Genomic DNA, 20868 nt, shown 5'->3' on the forward strand with positions numbered 1-20868 from the left:
TCCTGCCAGACATGGTCCCTGCTGGCTGCAGAGGCCGGGGCAGTCCTTCCTGAGGCAGAGCCAGCTGTGTGGTGGAGCATAGAGGGTGGATTGGGGACTCTTTGAAAGTTTGGCAAAGAGAGCTGGCACCTCTTTCCCTCCCTTGCCTACCCTGCTACTCCTGGGCACAGGATGAACCCAAATGTGAGGGCTAATGGGAGCGCAGAGCTAGGAGGCAGGGTGCCTGGGGTTGTTTCACCCCTCTGCCAGTGGCACTCAAAGGGTAGCTCCTGGCACAGGCCAGTCCCATGTACACCTGCACCTGTCTCCCAGCTGGAGAAGACAGAAAATCTGGCAATACCTAAGGCTTCCCAGTCCCAGGGGTGTGACTATAAAGCCAGGAGATTCGCTGTTTGCTCAGAGTTTTGAGGTCTGGGGAGAGAGGTGCTAGAGAAATATAAGTTACAGCCATGTTAATTATTATTATTTTTATCATTATTACAGGAGAGAATGTTCCCCCTGTTAATTCCCTGGGAAAATGGCTGTAAAAAATGAGCTGCCACCATCCGGGCCTTGTGCCCAGGAGAGCAAGAGCACTGGCTAATACAGCCTCCAAATCTGCTCCCCTCCAAGCTGCTTTACCTGCCTGCCACCTCCTCTAACACACACATGCACTCACATGCACAGATACACAACACACACACTCTTACACACCTGCAGCCCTGGCTGCAGAGAGGAGGGTGCATAGCTCCTGCAGCATTGGAGAGTGGGTTTGGCCCTTGTTCCTACCTCACTGGGAGAAAACCAACTGAGCTGTAGTAGAGCCATGTGAAGGGATGAGGGAAGACCCCTGCTTTAGTTGTTCTGGAGTTTTGCACTTACAAACACTTTCAAATGCATCATCTCGTAGGCTGTCTCACAGCCAGATAGTTGGTGTGGTGGTGAAAAGTGAGAGCTTCAGCATCACACAGTGCTGGACTTACACTGTGGCTTCTGTTAATACATGTACTAGCTGTGTGACCTTGGGTCATTTGCTTAACTTCTCTGAGCCTCCATTTCACCATCAGTAAATATACTACTACTCTCGTAAGGTTGTTGTGTGGATTAAAATTTTTTTTAAAGCTTTGTGAAAGGCCCAACACATAGTTAGCATTCAATAAGTGGTGCCTATTAAAATTCAAGGCAGATATTTTTATCCCCATTTTATAGATGAAAAGAAACTGGGGTCAGTGAGATTGTCCTATAGCTGGTGTCAACCTAAATAATGAACAGAGAGGCTCTCTAAGAGAAAAAGATATTTATTTTGGAATAGAGCATTGCACTGGGAATCTGCATGCCATAGTAAACTACATGTGTGTATTCAGGAAGGTAAAGGAAGACAGATTTTTAAAAGAAAAGATGAGGAGGATTACATAAGTGTTTTGAAATAATTATCCTTGGCTACAAAGATCAATAACAAGGGTGATACCAGTCTGAGGTTGGATAGCCAGCTGTGGACAGATGTCCTTGCAGAAATATTTTTTGTGTAAGGTTTCAATGGTCTTTGTGCAAGATTGTCATTTTTGCAATCTTTTTGATAGTTTTTGTTATCAGGCATCCAGGCATGAGAACCCTCTCTTCATGGCCTTCCCTGGCTCTATTTGTCAGGCTGGTTTTTTTTTTTTTTTTCTCCTTTTTTAACCCTAGTAAGCACTAGAGCTGTTATTAGAACTCCTGGATTTAGATCCACATTAACTCTCTTAATGCCAAACCCTCAAATGCTGCTGTTTTCCTGGGAGACTTGGGCAGTAATGGTGTGGAACTGCGTGGTCTTGAGTTAGCCTTTTTGCTTCCCCTGCAACCAGCTCTGTCCTCCCTAGCCTGCCCCACACACATGACCATCCATCTGGGGGCTTCTGAAGGTGTCACCTGGTGGCCACAGCTATTGCTCAGTCTCTGCCAGGTGGGGCAAGGGAGTGGAGATGGGTGGAGGAAACCCTAGAACCCCATGGAAACCTCAGGGCCTCATGGGGTGAGAAAAGATGGTGATGGATGGAAAGCAAGCATGGGGAAGGGGTAGAGAAGAGACAGGAGAGTCAAGAAAAGTGGTGGGGAAGGGAGAGAGGAGCCAGGCCTCACAGTCTCCTTGGAAGGAGCTGCGTAGCCTGTTCCACAGGTTCCATTTGCTACAGCCCCTGAACGCCCTTCCAGGAGGGGGAGAAGTCCCGCTTTCAGAAACCTGTTTCTTCTATCCGATAATAATAACGCATCCTTATGTTTGGTGGCCGCTATGGTCTGAATGTTTGTGTCTCTCCAAAGTTTCTATGTTGAATCTTAACCCCTCAGTGTGACGATGTTACAAGGCAGGGCCTTTGGGAGGTGAGCTCATGAGAGTGGAGCCCACCTAAGTGGGAATAGTATCCTTATAAAAGAGACCTCAGAGAGCTCCCTCTCCCATCCTGCCATGTGAGGACACAGTGAGAAGATGTCCCTCCATCCATCAACCAGGAAGCAGGCCTTCACCAGACACCAAATCTGCCAGCTCCTTGATCTTGGACTTCCCAGCCTCCAGAACCGTGAACAATAAATTTCTGTTGTTTATAGGCTACCTGGTTTATAATATTTTGTTATAGCTGCCCAAATGGACTAAGACCATGGCAAATCCAGCTATTTAATTTACTTTTCAAATATGATGTGATTGTGAATTTATGGTATATGAATTATATTCAAAGCTGTTGTTATATATAATTATATAATATATACATGTGTATGTATGTGTGTAACATCATAATATGATTTGTTAAGAGCATGGATTCTTGCTCCTTACTAGCTGTATGATCTTGGGCAGGAGGCTTAACTTCTTTTAACCTCAGTTTTCTCATCTGCACAATGGGGATAATAATATAATAGAGTTTTATGAGGATTAAAAGAGATAGTAAATGGCAAATACCTGGCAGAGAGTAAGCCCTTAATGAAATTAGCTAATTGTATTGCATCTATTTTAGCTATACAAGGCATATGTCATTACCTAAATTATATTTATTTATTTACTTATTTTAGAGACAGTGCCTTCTGTCACCCAAGCTTGGAGTGCAATGGTGCATTCTTAGCTCACTACAGCCTCACCTCCTGGGCTGAAGCAATCCTCCTGCCTTAGCCTCTCAAGTAGCTAGGACTACAGGTGTGCACCACCACAACAGGCTAATATTTTTTTTAAAAAGTTGTTACAGAGACAGGGTCTCACTATGTTGCCCAGGCTGGTCTTGAACTCCTGGCCTCAAGTGATCCTCCCAGCTGGGCCTCCCAAAGTGCTGGGATTACAGGCATGAGCCACCATGCCTGGCTATTACTCCCATTTTAGAATTGAGGAAACTGAGCCCAGGAGGATGTTTCTCTGTACATGTCTGGAGGGCAGCACCTTGTCTTATTCATCTCTGTGATCCTGTACATAGGACTGGGCTCACTGAATCTTTGTAGAGTAAAAGACGTGTCACCCCTTGCTCAGTGGGGATCTGGCACCGGAATGCACAGCTCTGGGATCCTAAGCCTGGGTTCTGTCCATCAAGCCAGGCTGACCAGCTAGGGAGGTTGAGAGGGCCCTTATGGCCCAGGAGCCTCCTGGAGGCCTGTCGCACCTCTCCAAGTGGTGGCTACCCAGGGGGCCGTGCCACCACTTGCTCACAGGGGAAGAACTTTCAAAGGTGGGAGCTGAGGCTGCCCTGCCAGGGGCTGGCCATCTCAGGGCAGGGTCATTCAGCAGGCTCACAGAGCCCCCAAAACCCTTCCCCAGCCTGGGAGCAGGAGCCTGGGGGTGGCGTCCCACTAGCCAGGCAGATAAACAGCTTCTTTGGTCTGGGATTTTACTGAAAGCTCTGAAGCCCTGAGCCCTGCTTCACTTAGCACAGATTAGGCATCATGGGGCACTAAAGATCTCCACATGGCCTCTTGGCAAGTCTAGGATTGCTTCCTCGCTCTGTACTACTTAGAAGACCTGGCTGGGCGTGGTGGCTCACGCCTGGAATCCCAGCACTTTGGGAGGCCGAGACGGGTGGATCACGAGGTCAGGAGTTCAAGACCAGCCTGGCCAAGATGGTGAAATCCTATCTCTACTAAAAATACAAAAAATTAGCCAGGTGTGGTGGCACGTGCCTGTAATCTCAGCTACTCCGGAGGCTGAGGCAGAGAATTGCTTAAACCTGGAGGGGGGAGGTTGCAGTGAGCCGAGATCACGCCACTGCACTCCGGCCTGGGCGACAGAGTGAGACTCCGTATCAAAAAAAAAAAAAAGAAGACCTTGGGTAAGTTACTTCACATCTGTAGGCCTCAGTTTCCTTGCCTGTAAAATAGGGGTGCCAGTAGTGCTGACTCCAACAGTGTGGGGGGATTCAATGAAATGGTGCACAAAATCACAGAGCCGAGTCCTGTTGTGAACACTAAAGCAGGTCGGAGGCCTGGCCCCAGATCACCATGACAGCGCTCTGGCTCTGCGAACAGTAATGCTTGAGATCAGCGCTGGTGATTATATTCTCCAGGCCTCTGCCTGCAGGCCTCATGCCAAGGCCTGATGTTTGGGGGGGTGGGGGAGAGCAGGCAATCACTGTTGGGGTCCCCTTACACTCAGTGAATGCTTTCACGAAGCGGGAGGGAGACCAGAAGAAAAGCAAGGAAAGGAAAAGAAAACCCTAGCACATTCTCCTCTGTCCTCCTCCAGCTCCGCAGCTCCTGGGGGAACTGAGCTGCATAATACAATGGGATTTAATAAAATGCCTTTAACTCACAAAGTTTGTCTGCTGCCAGCTCCTTAATTAAATTGCCTAATGCTGCTTTGCGATGGCAGCACAAACTCCTGTGTTTAAAGAGCATGGTGTTGCCATGGCACTCCCCCACAGGGTGAGCGGGGTGTGGAGGAGCATACAGATGAGGCCCGGGGGTTGGGGCCTTCCCTCAGAGTCCTCTCTACCACCCTGTCAGCGACTGCCCCCAGACACACACACACACACACACACACACACACACACACACACACGTCACATGCTGCAATAGGCAGACTCTGGTCTGGGAAAGGATTTAATCCTTGCTAAGAATGCTGAGCTGTGGTTTAGAACTGGGAGACTCAGGGGCATCTGTACAGAGCAGAGCTGGCCAGCTGGTCTGGCTGTGGACAGTGGGCTCCAGGCATAGCCCTTGGTACTCAGGGCAGCCCTGTGGGGCCTGGGGCAACCAAGCGTCTCCCCAAGCCACTCCCTCTGGCTGCCAGCAGCCACCACCCTCTCTCCTGCTGCACTGTACAAATACACTCATCTATATGTGCCCTGGCTTGAGAAGGGCTGGGAAGCATTGGGCTAGAAAGCACTGGGCCAGATCTGATTGGTTTGATGAGAAAGTAGGGATGTTCTTTCACATGTGGACGGTAGAGGAAAGAGAAGCTCATTTGTTTTATGGATTTTTCCTTCAGAAGCAATAGTTCTCAGTCCTGGCTTCACATTCAAACCATTTCGGGATTTTCCCCCCAATACTTTATTATGAAAAATTCCAACATACCGCAAAGTAAAGGGAATTTTACAGTGAGCAATCATCTACCCACCACCTAGACTCTACCATTAACCTTATTATTAGACTTGCCTTATCACCTCTCTCTCCAACTATCCATTCCTGTGTCTATCAATCCATCTTAATTTTGGTGCATTTCAAAGTAAATTGCAGACATCAGTACACTTTTCCCTAAATATTTCAGTATCAACAGCTATGGAGTTCAATTTTTGCTTACAATGTTTTTCTTTTGACATAAAATTTACAAAGAAATCCTGGGAAGTTTTTTTTTAACACCGTGTGTGGATCCTACACCTCAGAGGTTGATTTAATTGGTCTAGAATGGGAGATAGGCATCAATATATTTTATTTTATTTATTCTAAAAGAGTCATCCTCTGTCTCCCAGGCTGGAGTGCAGTCGTGCGATCATGGCTTACTGCAGCCTTGACCTCCTGGGCTCAAGGGATCCTCCTGTCTCAGCCTCCTGAGTAGCTAGGACTACAGGCATGCACCTTGTAGCCCACTGCCCACAGCAAGACCAGTTGGCCAGCTCTGCTCTGTGCAGATGCCCCTAAGTCTTTCAGATCACTGTGTTGCCCAGGCTGGTCTCAAACTCCTGGGCGCAAGCAATCCTCCCGCCGTGGCCTTCCAAAGTATTGGGATTACAGGCATGAGCCACTGTGCCTGGCCAGCATTAGTATATTTTAAAAGATCCCCATGTAATTCTATGGTGCAGCCAGAGTTGAAAAACAGAGATAACAGGATGCAAATGATTGTCATTTTTATGTCCATGATCATCTTTCTTTTGGTGGCCCCTCTGTGTGCATGTGAATCCACTTATTTTCATGTTAGCATTATTGGGGGATCTCATTATCCAATGCGTATTTCCCAATTACAGAAGCCGCATCTGTTTCAGGTTCTGTACACATCACAGCAATGAGGCCATACGCATGTTCTGATGGTGATCAGGGTAGCTATGATGACCAGGATTGTGACAGTGGCTGGAGGAGATGATGATGCTCGTGGAAGGTGTTAAGTGAGTGTGGTCATGGCAGCGAGCAGGGGATTCATATGGCAAAGATGGGGCTGGTGACATTAACAGAGATGGCCGGCTGCAGGTGGGCTGACCGTAGTGATGGTGGAGGTAAATCTCACGATGGCATTGTGATAATGAGATGGTATTCCTGGTGCTGCTGCTGCTGTTGCCTGTCCCTGTGAGGGCGATGTGCCAACAGATGCTCATTCCCTGCAGTGATGCTTGTCCGGGAGGAATGTTGGTTGTTACATGGCAGGAAGGTTGGTCCTTCCATTTGGGATTCTCACTGCTGTAAGGTGCAGCTCCTTCCAAAATTCTGAGACCACCTAAGAACCTTCTACCTTTGCAGCCAAGAAAGAGGCTCAGCAGAGCAGCAGCAGCTCCTTGTTCAGCTGCCCTTTTCCACTGCACTTTAAGACAGAGCTCTGGTGTTAAGTACGAGTGGGTCATTAGGAACATTTATTTAAAATGAACGGTTCTGGGAGCCAGCCGGGCTTGGGATGCCAGCCATCTCGTGATCGATAGAGATTTTATTTGCTGCCTGCATGGTTTCCTGTTCCCTTCAGGCCTGGTACACTCAAGAGAGGACTGGACAACTGCTGTGGTTCTCTCTCCCTTAAACCCTGCAGCAGGGAGCAGAGGTGAGCAAAGCCCCAGAGTAATCCTGACCTCTCTCCATGAGCTAGGTCATGACACCCTCTCTGAATGGTACTGGGCTGCGGAGAGAGGTTTAAGGATGAGAACAAGGTTGGGGCTGCCAAGACACATTACATTTAAAGTATTTATATATTAATATTTACTTATATGTAAATATATATAAGCCCAGAGAATAATGCTGGAAAATACCCTTAAAATAATATTGTCCAACGCTTTTATTTTACAGATGAGAAAACTAGGGTTCAGTAGTCAGCAAATAAGATCCTTGTTGAGAACAACAAAAACATCTTTTATGCATATATCTCTAACAAAGCAGAGTGAATTCACACCTGTGATCCGATCAGATCTTTAGAATGGTCCTGTGAGTAGGCAGGAAACTTCCTGCCCACCTGACCAATAGCTCCTGATTCCCTTCCCAGATTTTTTCCACTATGCAGTGAGCCTAGATCACATCTGTATAGTACTTCTCAGCTCACCATGCATATTTCACAGTCATATTTTCATTTGAGCTGTACGTCTCTGTAAAAAAGGGATGGTACTAGTCTTATTCCCATTTTTCAGTAGAGAAAACTGAGGCTCATAGAAATAAAGCATCTTGCCCAAGCTGACACAGTTAGTAAGTAGCAGAGCAGGAACTAGAACTCAGGAGGCCTATGTTATTGGATGGCTTAAAACAACATAAATGTATTGTGTTGTAGATTTGGAGGCTGGAAGTTCAAAATCAAGGTGTCGGCAGGGCCATCCTCACGCTGAAACCTGTAGAGGAGGATTCTTTCTTGCCTCTTCCTGCTTTCTGGTGGTGGCCATCAATTGGTGGTGTTCCTTGGCTCATAGCTGCAGCACTTCCATCTGTCTCCATGGCACATGGCACCTTCCTGTGTGCCTCTGTCTTCACATGGCTTTTTTTTTCTTACAAGGATACCAGTCATATTGAATTAGGGCCTTCCATAATAGCCTCATCATCAGGTGATTACATCTTTAGACCCTATTTCCAAATAAGGTCATGTTTACAGGTACTGGGGGTTAGGACTTCACTATATCTTTTTGAGGAACACACTTCAACCCATAACAGTCCCTGACTTCCAAGCCAAGGGCCTTTTACAACATGCTGTTTGCACAGCAGGCTCCATCCCATTCATTCTCTCCTCCACGTCTTCTATTCCCAAGGACCAGGTGCTCCCCTCCCCTGCAATTCAGGATGTAGGGCTGGCTGAGAGCACTTTTCATTTTCTGCTCTTCCCAAATTATTACAAGCTAATACCATGAAATATAGGTGGGCTTTTTGTCTTTTTTATTCCCAGACAGTAAAAATCATTAAGGCTTGCTCTTAATTAGTTTAATTTCAAAGCTTCTAAATATTGATTTAACCTACACTCTTTTGTACTTGCCGCAGTCATTGAATTATGCCTGTTATTGATCACAGATGGAAGCATTTCCTTCCACAGGCTTGGGGGCTCTGGGAGCCGCTGGTCCTGCAGCGGGTGCACTGGGCTCGGAAGGCGTAGATGTGTGTGGAGGAGAGGAAGCCTCTGCCAGACTGGAAAGGGCCTTCTCTTGAAGAAGGACTGCTGAGCTTAGGCCAGGGGCCAGTTTCTTTCTCTTGGGTTGGCCCAGGCCCAACGGAGCTTGAATAAGTCTACTGGAAATCTCCTCATTCTATTCCAGGCTTGAGGAAGTGGAAGGAGAGCTGGGCGTGGGGGCTGGAGGAGGGTGATGTGGGATCAGGGTTTAGAGCACAGGTGTTAGGGCCAGCCAGAAGCAAGTTTGAGTCCTGACTTTACCAACTGAATGTTCTGGGCTGGGTACCTTACCTCTCACATCTGAGAAGTGGGGCTGGTAATTTCCACATCACACTGTTTCTGTGAGCATTCAACACAATCACTCTGGTGAGACACCTAGCCCAAGTCCTGGCTACTAATCAGTGCTCAGTCAATGACTACCATTATTATCATTGCCCTCTCACTGGAAAAATAAAGACTGGACTTGGAAGCATACTGTATCTTCTGGCCTCAGCCTTGTTACTTGTTTAGGTGTGATCTTGGACAAGTCACTTATCTTCTTTCCACTAAAATGAGGATAATGGCCCCTTTGACTTCAGAGAGCTACTGGGAGAATCACATACATCGTAGTCCATTTGTGCTGCTATAACAGAATACCACAGAATGGGTAATTCATAAAGAATAGAAATTTATTTCTTACAGTTCTGGAGGCTGGGAAGTCCAAGACAAGGTGCCAGCATCTGATGAGGGCTGCTGTCTGCTTTCAAGATGGTGCCTCGAATGCCGTTTCCTCACATGGCAGAAGGTAGACAGACCAAAAAAAAAAAAATTCTCTCTGTCAAGCCCTTTTACAACAGTAATTTATTTCTTCATGACCTAAACACATCCCAAAAGGCCCCACCTCCCAACACTGTTGCACTGGGGAATAAGTTTCCAATACATGGATTTTGTGGGATATATTCAGACCGTAGCAACATAGGATTGTGAATACAGAAGAATTTTTTTTTTTTTGAGACAGAGTCTCGCTCTGTCGCCCAGGCTGGAGTGCAGTGACATGGTCTCGACTCACTGCAAGCTCCACCTCCCAGGTTCATACCACTCTTCTGCCTCAGCCTTCCGTATAGCTGGGACTACAGGCGCCTGCCACCACACCCAGCTAATTTTGTTTGTATTTTTAGTAGAGATGGGGTTTCATCGTGTTAGTCAGGTTGGTCCCGATCTCCTGACCTCGTGATCCGCCCACCTTGGCCTCCCAAAGTGCTGGGATTACAGGTGTAAGCCACCACACCCAGCCAATATGGAAGAATTTTAATTGCAAGGTGCATTTGATCTGAACAGCCTATTATTATTGATGGCTGTTGTAGCTATTGCCTTTTGTTTGTTTGGGTTTGAGTTTGCTTTTATTGTTAGAGACAGGGTCTTGCTCTGTTGCCCAGGCTGTAGTTCAGTTGTGCAGTCATAGCTCACTGCAGCCTTGAACTCCTGGGCTCAAGCGACTCTCTCACCCCAGCCTTCCAAATAGCTAGAACTACAGGTATAAGCCATCACACCCACGTAAGTGTTTTGTTTGTTTGTTTGTTTGTTGGTAGAGACAGGGTTTCACTGTGTTGGCCAGGCTGGTCTCAAACTCCTGGACTCAAATGAGCCTCCCTTGGCCTGCCAAAGCACTGAGATTACAGGCGTGAGCCACTGCGCCCAGCTGGTTACTGCCTTATATGCCTCCTTTGGCTGGCCTCTGCCTGGGTATTGTATCCAGACCATTCTGCCTCTGGCTTGCTGCTCCAACATCTTCATCACATCACCCACACTCTCAGGACCCAAGGGGAGCCACTCACTGCTTGGAACTCACTTCATATGTTTGAATCTTGAGACCTTTGCTCCTGGTGTCTCCTATCTGTGCATTACTGGCCTATGGATTCCAGCAACACTACCCCTGTGAATTTTTCAATGGCTTTATTGAAGTATAATTTGCATACCATCAAATTCAGCCATTTTTAGTGTACAGTGATTTTTAGTAAATTCCTCTGAATGTTTGTCTAACTTCCTATATGAGGTAGAATCATGCTGTCTCCCCTAGCTTGTGCCCTGCTGCCCTTGCTCTGTGACAACTTTTATCATCCTCTAGTAGACTGGTTTAGTTTTCTTTTTAACCTGTGAATCCCCACCTGCCCTCCTCATAACTTTGTATTTGCAGCCCTCACATACTTACAGTGCCTGGGATAAGGTCAGGGATCTATTTCATGCTCAATGGATAAGAGTTCCCTTGTGGCCAGGACAGACGAGGTGAGGGGAGCCTTGAATACCCAACCTAATCTGTCACGGTATAAGCAGCTCATCATATATATATATTAGATTGAACACTCTAGGTGTCACTCGTTTGTTTGTAGACTTCTAATCTGAGCTGGAGAGGAGGTTAGAGATGAGCTAGCCAGCAATCCTCAAACTTCAGCATGCATCAGAACCACCCGCAGGGCTTGTTCAAACACAGGTGACTAGACTAGGGCCTACTCTCAGAGTTTCTGATTCTGGAGGTCTTGGGTGGGCCAAGGAACTTGCATTTCTAGCAAGTTTCCAGGTGATGTGTATACTACTGATCCAGGGACTACAGTATGAGAACCGCTGCTCTAGCCCAACTCCCTCATTTTGCAGATGAGAAACCCAAGACCTAGAGAAGGAAGAAGACACCATCCAAAATCTGTCCCCAGGCCGGGAGTAGAGCCAGTCCTGTCCCATGCTGTGTCTACCAGCTCTGCTTCCTCCATCTGGCTTTGGAGATGGGTGAGGAGTGGAAGGCGGGAAGCAGCCTCTGAGAAACACTGTCCACCGGCCTGCCCTGGCAAGGGGTGTGCAGAGGGACTGCCCAGGGAGAGGCCTGTGGGACTGGGGAGGGGCACAGGAGAGGTCCTGGGGAAGGGAATGGCCAGGGCATTGGAGGAGGTGGCCAGGACGGACAGGCCATTGTCTTGTGGTTAGTGGGGAGGAAAGACAAACCTGGGCCTCAGCTGCAGCCATTTGTCTCCGGGCTGCCTAGACAGCTGACAGGGAGCGGGCAGCGCCCCCGAGACCAGGACTCCTTCCGCGGCGTGATTTATCTAGAGCTTCGTCTGGCAAACCTGCTGATGAAATGAGTCTCCTTTTCTCTCCGCCTCATCAATTTTCATTCTGATTTCATTTTCCTTTTCTGTTAGAAGGGGCTTGGCCTTTCTCCATGTTTAACTGGGCTGCTCCCCATTCTCTGCCTCCCTTTCTCCTCAGCCACCAGAGCCCAGCCCCTCTGACCAGGCCTCACCCAGCCCCACCCGACCCTGCCCTGAGGGTCCTTTCCTCAGTACCACTGACACTTGGAGGCAGGAAACCCAAACCTCCTTAACTAAGCTTCATTCACCTCGAAAGCAGTGGTGCTTCCCTCTATCCAGGGCCATAAAGCCACTGTCCCTGTCCTCGAGCAGCTGGCAGTCTGAGAGAGAGAAGATGAGCATTGTATTTGATGTGGATTATTTTATTTCAATTTTTATTTTATGTATAGGGGGTCCATGTGCGGATTTGTTACTGAGGAATATTGCATGATGCTGGGGTTTGGAGTATGGCTCCTGTAACCCTGGTAGTGAGCATATACCTGATATATAGGTTTTTAACCCCCCCCACGCACCCCCTCTAGTAGTCCACAGTGTCTGCTGGTCCTATATTTATGTCCATGTGTGCTCAATACTTAACTCCCACTTATAAATGAGAAGATGTGGTATTTGGTTTTCTGTTCCTGTGTGAATTTGCTTAGGACGATGGCCTCCAGCTCCACCTACACTGCTGCAAAGGCCATGTTCTTTTGATGCCTGTGTAGTATTCCATGGTGCATGTATTAGTCTGTTTTCACACTGTTGATAAAGACATACCTGAGACTGGGAAGAAAAAGAGGTTTAATTGGACTTATAGTTCCATATGGCTGGGGAGGCCTCAGAATCATGGTAGGAGGTAAAAGGCACTTCTTACATGGTGGCGGCAAGAGAAAATGAGGACGATGCAAAAGGAGAAATCCCTGATAAAACCATCAGATCTTGTGAGACTTATTCACTACCACAACAATAGTATGGGGGAAACTGCCCCCATGATTCAAATTATCTCCCTCCCACAACACGTGGGAATTATGGGAGTACAATTCAAGAGGAGATTTGGGTGGGGACACAGCCAAACCATATCAGTGTATATGTAGCACATTTTCTTTGCAGATGTGGATCCTTGAGGGTGGAGGAAGGAGCAAGGGACTGATTATTTTGAGTTGGTGGTAGAGTCTGGTCGTCAGGGAAGACCACATGGGGGTACAGCATAAACTATGACTTCAGAGATGGAAAGGAATTCCCCAGATACGCAGGTGAGGAAGGAGACTTGTGGCAAGGTCCCTGCATGTGTGAAGGCGTGGGACAGGAGAGACTATCGCTTGTATTGCTCTTGGGTCTTCCCTCCCCTTCCCCCCTGCCCTTGCCACTGTCCCAGGGATCCACTGGGGCTAAAGGGATGTCCTGGGGCCCAGACTGCTGGAGGAGCCATGCTGCTGGGTCTGTTCAGCACCCCCACCTGACTCCTGACGCAGAGAGGTGGAGAAGCTCATAGGTCAGCACTGGGCTTGGCTGCCCATCTGAGGCTTCCAACCATGGCCAGTGTGGAACGTCTATGGGAGGCCATCAGCTGGGACATTTAGAACTCTTCTGGGAGGGGCACTCTCGACCCTTCTGGAGAGCATGTGGGGAAGCAGGGAGCTGCTCCCCTAAGCCAGGAGGAGCTGGTGCTGAGTTGTTTATTGAGGAGGAGCTGGTGCTGAGTTCTTTATTTAAATGAACTGAGTCCTAGAGTTGTCCGGAAGACTAGAACTAGGACCCCAGTTGGAGACTGCAGGGAGTGCTTATAGTTGACATCGGACAGGGTAGCTCCATTAGGAAGGAGTGCCACCTGCACTGGGAAGGTTCCAAGGAAGAGGCTGCCTGCCTTAGAGACCAAGTACCCTGATAGGCCAGCTGGCCTAGTACAAAGATGTTCTCGAAGCCCCGCCAGGGAAATGTGCCTCCAACAAATCGAAGTGGATAAAAAGGGCAGGAAATTCTAATGAGCACCGGGCACTCTCTAGACATCTTCTTCAGATTCCCCCTTGCTATGAGGCAGGTCTGTCTCCATCTTGCAGATGAGAATCTCAGTGAGGAGGTTCAGGATCACACAGCCAGCACAGGACTCTGTGCCGCGCCGTCTCTAAAGCCCACCGTTCAACCACTCGCTTATGCTCTCAGAGAGGTCGGTGGAACCTGCGGGATTTCTGGAAGTGGAGCCTGAGAGAGCTTCAGAAGGGTGAAGACTGTCATAGGAGCATGGCAAATCCAGAGGCAAGAACTTGAGTCAGAGAAAAATGCTCTCTTCACCTGGGGGCCAGTGACCAAGGAATGGCTAAAGACGCCATGCCTGGAGTGACCCAGGTATTGCCCAGGGAAGGCAGGCTCTGGGATGATGTTTGTCTCTTTCCTGTCAGGAAGGAAGGAGGCAGGGGATCTGAGCCCAGACACTGCCCACCCCATAGGCAATGGAGCCACCTGAGCTCTGAGACAGCCAGCCCCCTCCCTCCCCACTTGCCTTGGCTGCCTTGCCTTTCTTCTCTTCCCTCCCTCCCTGTTTCTTTCCTTCTCCTGATATTCTCTGAGCTACCACTGTGTCCAGACTGTTGGAAGAACTGGCAACTTGGAGTACAGTTCCTGCCTCAGAGGAGCTCACAGTCTGGTCGGGGAGACAGCAAGCCAGCCAGTTTAGGATGGAGGCACACTAGGGCATCATGGGAGCCCAGGAGATGGGTACAGGGGTCAGAAAAGTTTTCCCTGATGATCAGCAAAAGCCTGGCAGCAAGCAGCAGTGAGATGCAGCCTGGAGCTGCCTCCGTGCCCCCAACAGGCTGGCTCGGCTCCCCTGCAGCCTTTTTTGGTGCAGTGCACGCAGACAGCAATGACTCTGTGCTACCTACTGGCACCTTCCACTCCTAATTAAGAAATAACGAGGCAGGCTGCCTTCCAGGCAGCAGAGCTCTAACACTCTCTGCTTGGGCCAGCCAGGAGACCTGCGAAGACAGAGATTCCTGCCTGGGGACAGTCCCTCCCCTCCCAGGCCCAACAAGGGGGGTTTCCTGGAACCCTGAGCCCTCTCATTCCAGACAGGAGGGGAGGGCAAATATGAACAAAGAAGCCTCACGTTTGCCCAGCAGATGACCTCCAGTCCCTTCCCACCATGACAGCCCTAGAGGTCAGGTGAGCGCTGGCACCGGAATCATGGAACTGGCAAGGGCTGGCGATGGGGTTCAGATCCTGGCTCCTCCACACGCTCGCTGTGGGACCTCAGTCCGGCCCCTTAGCTTCGCGGAGCTTAGGTTTCTCATCTGAAAAGTATGTCCCTCACAGAAGGATGGGATGAGGAACATAAAGTGGCTAGCAAATAGAAGTCCTGGTACATGGAAGACACTCAGGAATGCCACATCTTTCCTCTGAGACTTTGCTTTCTGTTAGCATCCCAGTGGCATCAACTAGAGTTGAAGGGACTCATTTTCCCAACAGAGAGATTCTCAGAGTAATGGTTTTCAAGCTTTTATAGCTATAGCCCTAGGCAAAAAAAAGAAAAAAGAAAAAAAGAAAAAGCCTTGTATCATGTCCCAGTGTGCAAATGCGTGTGTATAAAATAGGGGGCAGCATCTCAAAACAATGCTTACTCTGGCTGCATACAATGCAGTCTGATATTTTCTATTCATTTTTTTAATGTAGATCGTGACCCACATTAAATTGTTTTCATGACCTACTAATGGGTTGTGATTCACAGTTCACAGCAGAGCACCCCTCAGTCCTGCAAGGGAAAGTGCACAGTACTAGGCTCTAGGGATACAAAAATCCATAACAAACCATCCTTTCCTCGAGGAGCTCTCAGTCTGGTTGGGAAGACAGACTCATGGCCTAACAGTGAGGAAGTTGCCACTGTGGTTTGTTCAGAGAGTCTCGGGGGCAGCTGTGGGAGGAACCACTCTTCTCTAAGGGAAAGCGTCACAGGGGAGGTGGCATTTGGGATGGGTTTTCATGGCTGAAGAGGAGTTGAATAGTTGAAGTTGGGGAAGGGCATGGCAGGCACAGTGAGAGGCCCGAGGTGTGGAAGGAAAAATAGCCAGGGTGTGGCGTGTCTGGGAATGAGAGGCAGTGAGGGGAAGTGTGGCTCTCTCAGGTGAGCAGGAAAGCCCCAAAGAGGCCACCGCACAGGACAAGGCCAGAAGTGAAAAGAGAAGGTAGGTGTGAGCATTTTGGTGGGGGGTGTGAGGTGGGAGAGGGCAGATGAAGATGGCGGGCATTTCCAGCCTTTGGTGGACGGTGGTGCTGACGGCAATGGGACCAATGCAGCAGAGCCAGGTGGTGGGAGGAGATGTTGCATTTAGGACAAGCAGAATGGGAGGAGCCTCTGAGACTGCCCAGTAGAGTGGCCCAGGGGACGGATGGTTAGGAGTGCAGGTCTGGGCCCCTCCTTCCTGGCCACCCCCAATCCATCCTCTTGCCTAGTGCCCTAGAACTCTGTGATGAGAAGGCCTAGAGGACACGGGGGCCAGGAGGTCACCCACATCATCCTCCCTCAAGGCAACATGGCACCCCCAGGCCCAGGCCATGAGGATGCTGGCCAGAGCTGGGCCCCAAGGCTGAGAGCAATTTTTAGATATGGGAACTCTAGAAAGAGAGAGAAGAATCAGCCTCTCTTCCTGGAGATCACTGGTTAAACATGAGACTCTGAGAAGCTACAGCCCACTTTGAAGTAGGAGGAAGAATGAAGTGGATTTAAAGTTCCCTAATGCCACAGTAACCTAATTCCAAAGACCCTGGTCCCAACTTGTCATGGAAAAGGAAGGGGAATTCTGGGTTTTCAAGATGAAACTGCTTGGCGGTGATAGAAGTCGGGACAGTGGTTAGCTCCAGCTGGGGGCTGGATATTGACTGGGAAGGGGCACATACGTAGGAACCTTCTGGAGTGCTGGGAATGTTTATGTCTTGATTTGGGTGGTGGTTGTACTTGTACCTATGCATGTTGAGATCAGGGACATTTATGTATTCTCCCGTACATATGTTATACCTCAACAGTATTTTTTTAAGTTTATTACAAAAGTTGAGAGATGAGAAGTATTAGGTATTAGTATTAGTATTAAAAGTCATGGCCAAAACTGCAATTCCTTTTGCTGCAACCCAATGTATGGTAAGATGAAAGGAGAGGCTGCAATGCTGGGAAGCAATAGAGGGAACTAACAGGCACTTCATGTACCTTCCATCCCGTACCCCTCACAGCAATTCCAGAAGGGGTGCAGGCATTATCCCCATTTCCCAGCTCAGGGATTTGGGGCTCGAAAGGTTAAGTACTTTGCCCAAGGTCACACAGCAAACAGCAGAGCCAGGCTCACGCCCAACCACTCCTCCTTCACAAAAGTTATTTATGGAATTCAGACTCTGGAAGAGCAGATGAATGCTGAGGCTGAGGTCTCCTCCAGCTCTGAGGTTCTGGTTGTGTGTGATTAAATGGGAGGTGGAAGTGAGGGGCCAGCCTCACCTCCCAGGAGGAGCTGAAGGCCAGGTATGCAGATGGAGGACTGGCCTTCCTCACCCTCAGCATCCCTCCCACCCAGCGCTTCTCTGCTGGTGAGGAGGCCGGAGTTTATCAATGCTACACTCAATTATGCCGCCCATCTGTCTCCGCAGCTTTGTGGGGAGAAGGGTGTCCTGGCACTGAAGCAGCCAAGGCCAGGCAATCGATCACCGCCTGCCACCCTCTCTCCGGACCCTCAGCTCCCGGGGGGCTGCGCAGGGAACCGCCAGGGAGAGGAGGGAGGAAGAGAGGAGAGAGGAGACTCTGCGTCCACCAATACCAGGCAGGAGCACTAGGGCTGTGCTGGGGCCGGGGGCCTGAGAACCAGGGAAGGGAGAAAGGAGCGACAGCATCTCCAAAACTCTTCCTTCAGATCTTTGCCAAAGGTCTTAGTTTAATTGGGGGCATAGTGGATTAATTCCACAGTTTCTGCTAAATCCACAGAAACAGCCCCGAGGACATAGACCTGACAGGGTTTGCAGCACCAGCCCTTCCAAGAGAGAAACTTGCCCTTGGAGTGGGCAACCAACCCTGCTTCTTGGAATACGGCTCTAGGGCTTTTGCCTCCTGTCCCTGAAGCCCACAGCTGGCCAGCAGTCACTGCACAAAAAGCAGCCCCCAGCCCCCATTCAGAAGGCAGGCTGAGGTCTGCGTGCAGCAGCTGGCTATGTTTGTCCCTGTGGTTCCAGGCCCAGCCACACACACACACAGGAACAGTGTCCTTCCTCACACTGTCCCCCAAGGGGGTTGTTCTAGGCAGGAGTCAAGAAACAGGAGCTGAGGGGCCGAGCAGGGGGCAGGTGGGGTGGAGGAGCTGAGGACTCAGGTTTTCTCTGAAGGGATTTGCAACTGAGGCAGCCTTGCCCTCTGCTCCCGTAAAACAGGCGCTGATCCACATTGGCTGGGCTGGTGAGGCAGGTTGTAAAGTCAAAGACCCTGGGTTTGAATCCTGACCCCACCGCATAGAAGCTATGCAACCTCTGATGAATCACTTAACGTTTCTGACTCTCAGTTGCCTCCCTAGCAAAATGGGGCTAAATAATCCCTTCTTGCCTACACACAGGGTTGTTGGGGAGATTAAATGCAATGTGTGTTCTCTACACATTTCACTATAGCCACTCTCAAGCACCTGCTACATGCTCAATCCTACACTTGGTGCTCTGGGGACACAAAAAGCATGTAAGATATGGCCCCTGCCTCAAGCAGCTTGGAATCCAATTGGGGAAAGTATACACGTGACGGTCTGAACTCCTGATCACCCCTGGAGATTACAGATGAAAGACAATTAGCTTTCTCTGCAGTTCCCCCGGTAGAAACTGCTAATCAGCCTGCATGAGCGGGCCATGTGCAAGGCAGCTTTAGGTGGTGATGGCAGGTGAGTGGGCAGCTCTGAGCTGTATCCTGGAAAGGGCTGCATGCTCAGCAGTGAGGGGGTGGACTTGTCTGGGCCTTTGCCAAGCCTTGGGGTCAGAGGTGCAGTGTGAACATGAGTCATCAAGTCACTGCCTCTGGATCCTAAGGCCTAGCCCCAGGCTCCTGGCCCAGGAGCCATGACCTCTGCCTCATCCACCCAGCCCAACCAGAGGAAGGAAGGAAGGGGCAGCAGTCTGGGGCGAAGGGGAAAGACAAGTCCCTGGAGGGTTTCAATTAAGTTTTAAATGGTTCCTTGATCCCCTCAGTGCAGTTGAGCACTGACTCAGTGCTTAGAACCAAGTGTTGATGAAGAAGGGAAACTGGACTCGGGTAGGGTCTAAAGGTCAGGGAGATGCTGGGGCCCAGCTGAAGACCCCTCTCCACCTCCTCCAGCCCTCACCCTTCTCTCCACTTGGGAAATGTCTTGGGCTCTCCTAGTTGTTTTGTGTTTTTGAACCTGCCTCCCCAACTAGCATGGCACTTGCTAACTTATCGAGCCCTAGGAGCCAACTTCTACTGTCTCCTAAGAAGTCCTATAGCTGGAGAACCTCCTAACCCTGAGGGATGACTGGAGCTGGAAGAGAGCTAACATTTGTCCAGTTCTTTCTGTGTGCGACACACTCATTTAATTCCAATGACAATCTCATGTAATACAGAAGGAAATGGTTGCTCAGAGCAGTCAAGTAGCTTTGCCTCAGGTACTTGGGTAGTGAGTGGTAGGGCCACGATTTGGGTCCTGATCTATTTGCTAGTAGGTCTGCTCTCTCACAGCAGGTCTAGGTGGCAGTCAGGGGTCTCTGGTATGTAAGTGTGGCAGGACTACTGGCCATAGATCCAGTTCCACAACAGGGACCTCTCGGAGACTCAGCTTGTTCCCTCCTTCCTTTCCACCCATATAGAACAACATAAAATTCCCTCCCCGCTTCCTGACCCCCATACACTGACTTGGGTAGCTGGGTTCCCCTTGCACATGTATGCAGGCATGCATGCATGTGTGCACGTGTGTTTGCTTACCCTGAGTTTTACGTGTCAGTGCACACACACCCCTACGCAAAACCTCTGTGCCTTTTAAGTCACGGTTGTTTTTCCCACCTTCAGAAATAGCTGCAGAGGAAAGTGGGAAGTAGTCAAATGTAAATAGGCTTGCTGTGTTCCTGCTCAGGGAAGAGGACCCTGCCTCCAACTGCTCCCCTCCCAAGCCCTAGCATCCTGGAAGCAGGATGAGGTAGGCGAAGAGCCCCTTGGCCCACTGAGAGGCACCTGCCTGGATGGTGGCAGGAGACATAGCTCCAAGCTTTCTGCAGCTGCCTGGTAAGGAGTCATCACCCCAGGGGACGAGAACAGGCACACGGCCTGCAGCTGCAGCAGTCAGTACATCCCAGACCCTCCAGATGCTCAGGGCAGGGTCAGACCAGACAGACCTGGGAGCACAGATGTGAAGTGTAAACGGCACACAGCCCCCTGGACTTGGGTTGATTCTTGTATCTTGCTGCTCACCAGCTACGTGGCTTGAGCCAAGTTCTTTAACCTCTTCAGGACCTCAGTCTCTTAATCTGCAAACTGGGGGTATTAGTGCTTATCTCATGTACCTGTTATGAGGGTCATGTGAAAAAAGACATTCAGAGTCTTCGAAGAGTCCTGAGCAATGGTAGGTGCTCAGTAAGTGTTTGTGCATTTCCTTGACACTTGTAGCTAAAAACTTACCTGGAATCAGACTTCCACTCAGGAGTCAGACCAGGCTCAAGAAGGCAACACAGTCTGGCCCCTTTTTGTTTCCATCTTTGGTTCGAGACCAAGGCTGGACTTGCCTCCATGGCCCTGGGATCTGAGAGAGAAACTGGATAGGTTCCTCACGCTCAGGATGGAGGAAGCAGCAGTGGCTTGCATTGTCGATTACAGGGGTGATGTCCAGTCTCCTGGAGAAAGGAACTCTGGAGTCACGGAGATGGACTCATACAATCAACACACACTGGGCGCCCATCCTGTACTACAGGCACAAGAGGCAAGACAGGTCTCTAGTTAGAGACGTTTTCCCATGGTGTGGTCAGAACTGTGACAGTAGGAAGTGTGAGTACTGTAAGAGCATAAAGCCAGCCCCTTAGTCAGCCAGGTGGGGAGGTTTTGGAGAAGCTTTCTGCAGGTGGTGACTGAAC

At 49.5% G+C, this 20868-nt stretch overlaps 1 protein-coding gene across 2 annotated transcripts in view; it reads left to right on the forward strand.

Moving 5' to 3' along the window:
• The window catches only part of LRRN2 (leucine rich repeat neuronal 2), a 71870-nt gene that overhangs the window by 43040 nt on the left and 7962 nt on the right, over positions 1–20868 (forward strand). Inside the window, exon 2 of one of the 2 annotated variants that reach the window (XM_058430519.1) lies at positions 9383–9485. The exons of the other annotated variant lie outside the window; for it this stretch is intronic. The gene's annotated coding sequence lies outside the window, so the exon portion shown is untranslated. The remainder of the gene's footprint in view (positions 1–9382; positions 9486–20868) is intronic. 2 annotated transcript variants of the gene reach the window in all.

Source organism: Hylobates moloch, unplaced genomic scaffold (genome assembly GCF_009828535.3).
Source record: "Hylobates moloch isolate HMO894 unplaced genomic scaffold, HMol_V3 SCAFFOLD_18, whole genome shotgun sequence".
NCBI lineage: Eukaryota > Metazoa > Chordata > Mammalia > Primates > Hylobatidae > Hylobates > Hylobates moloch.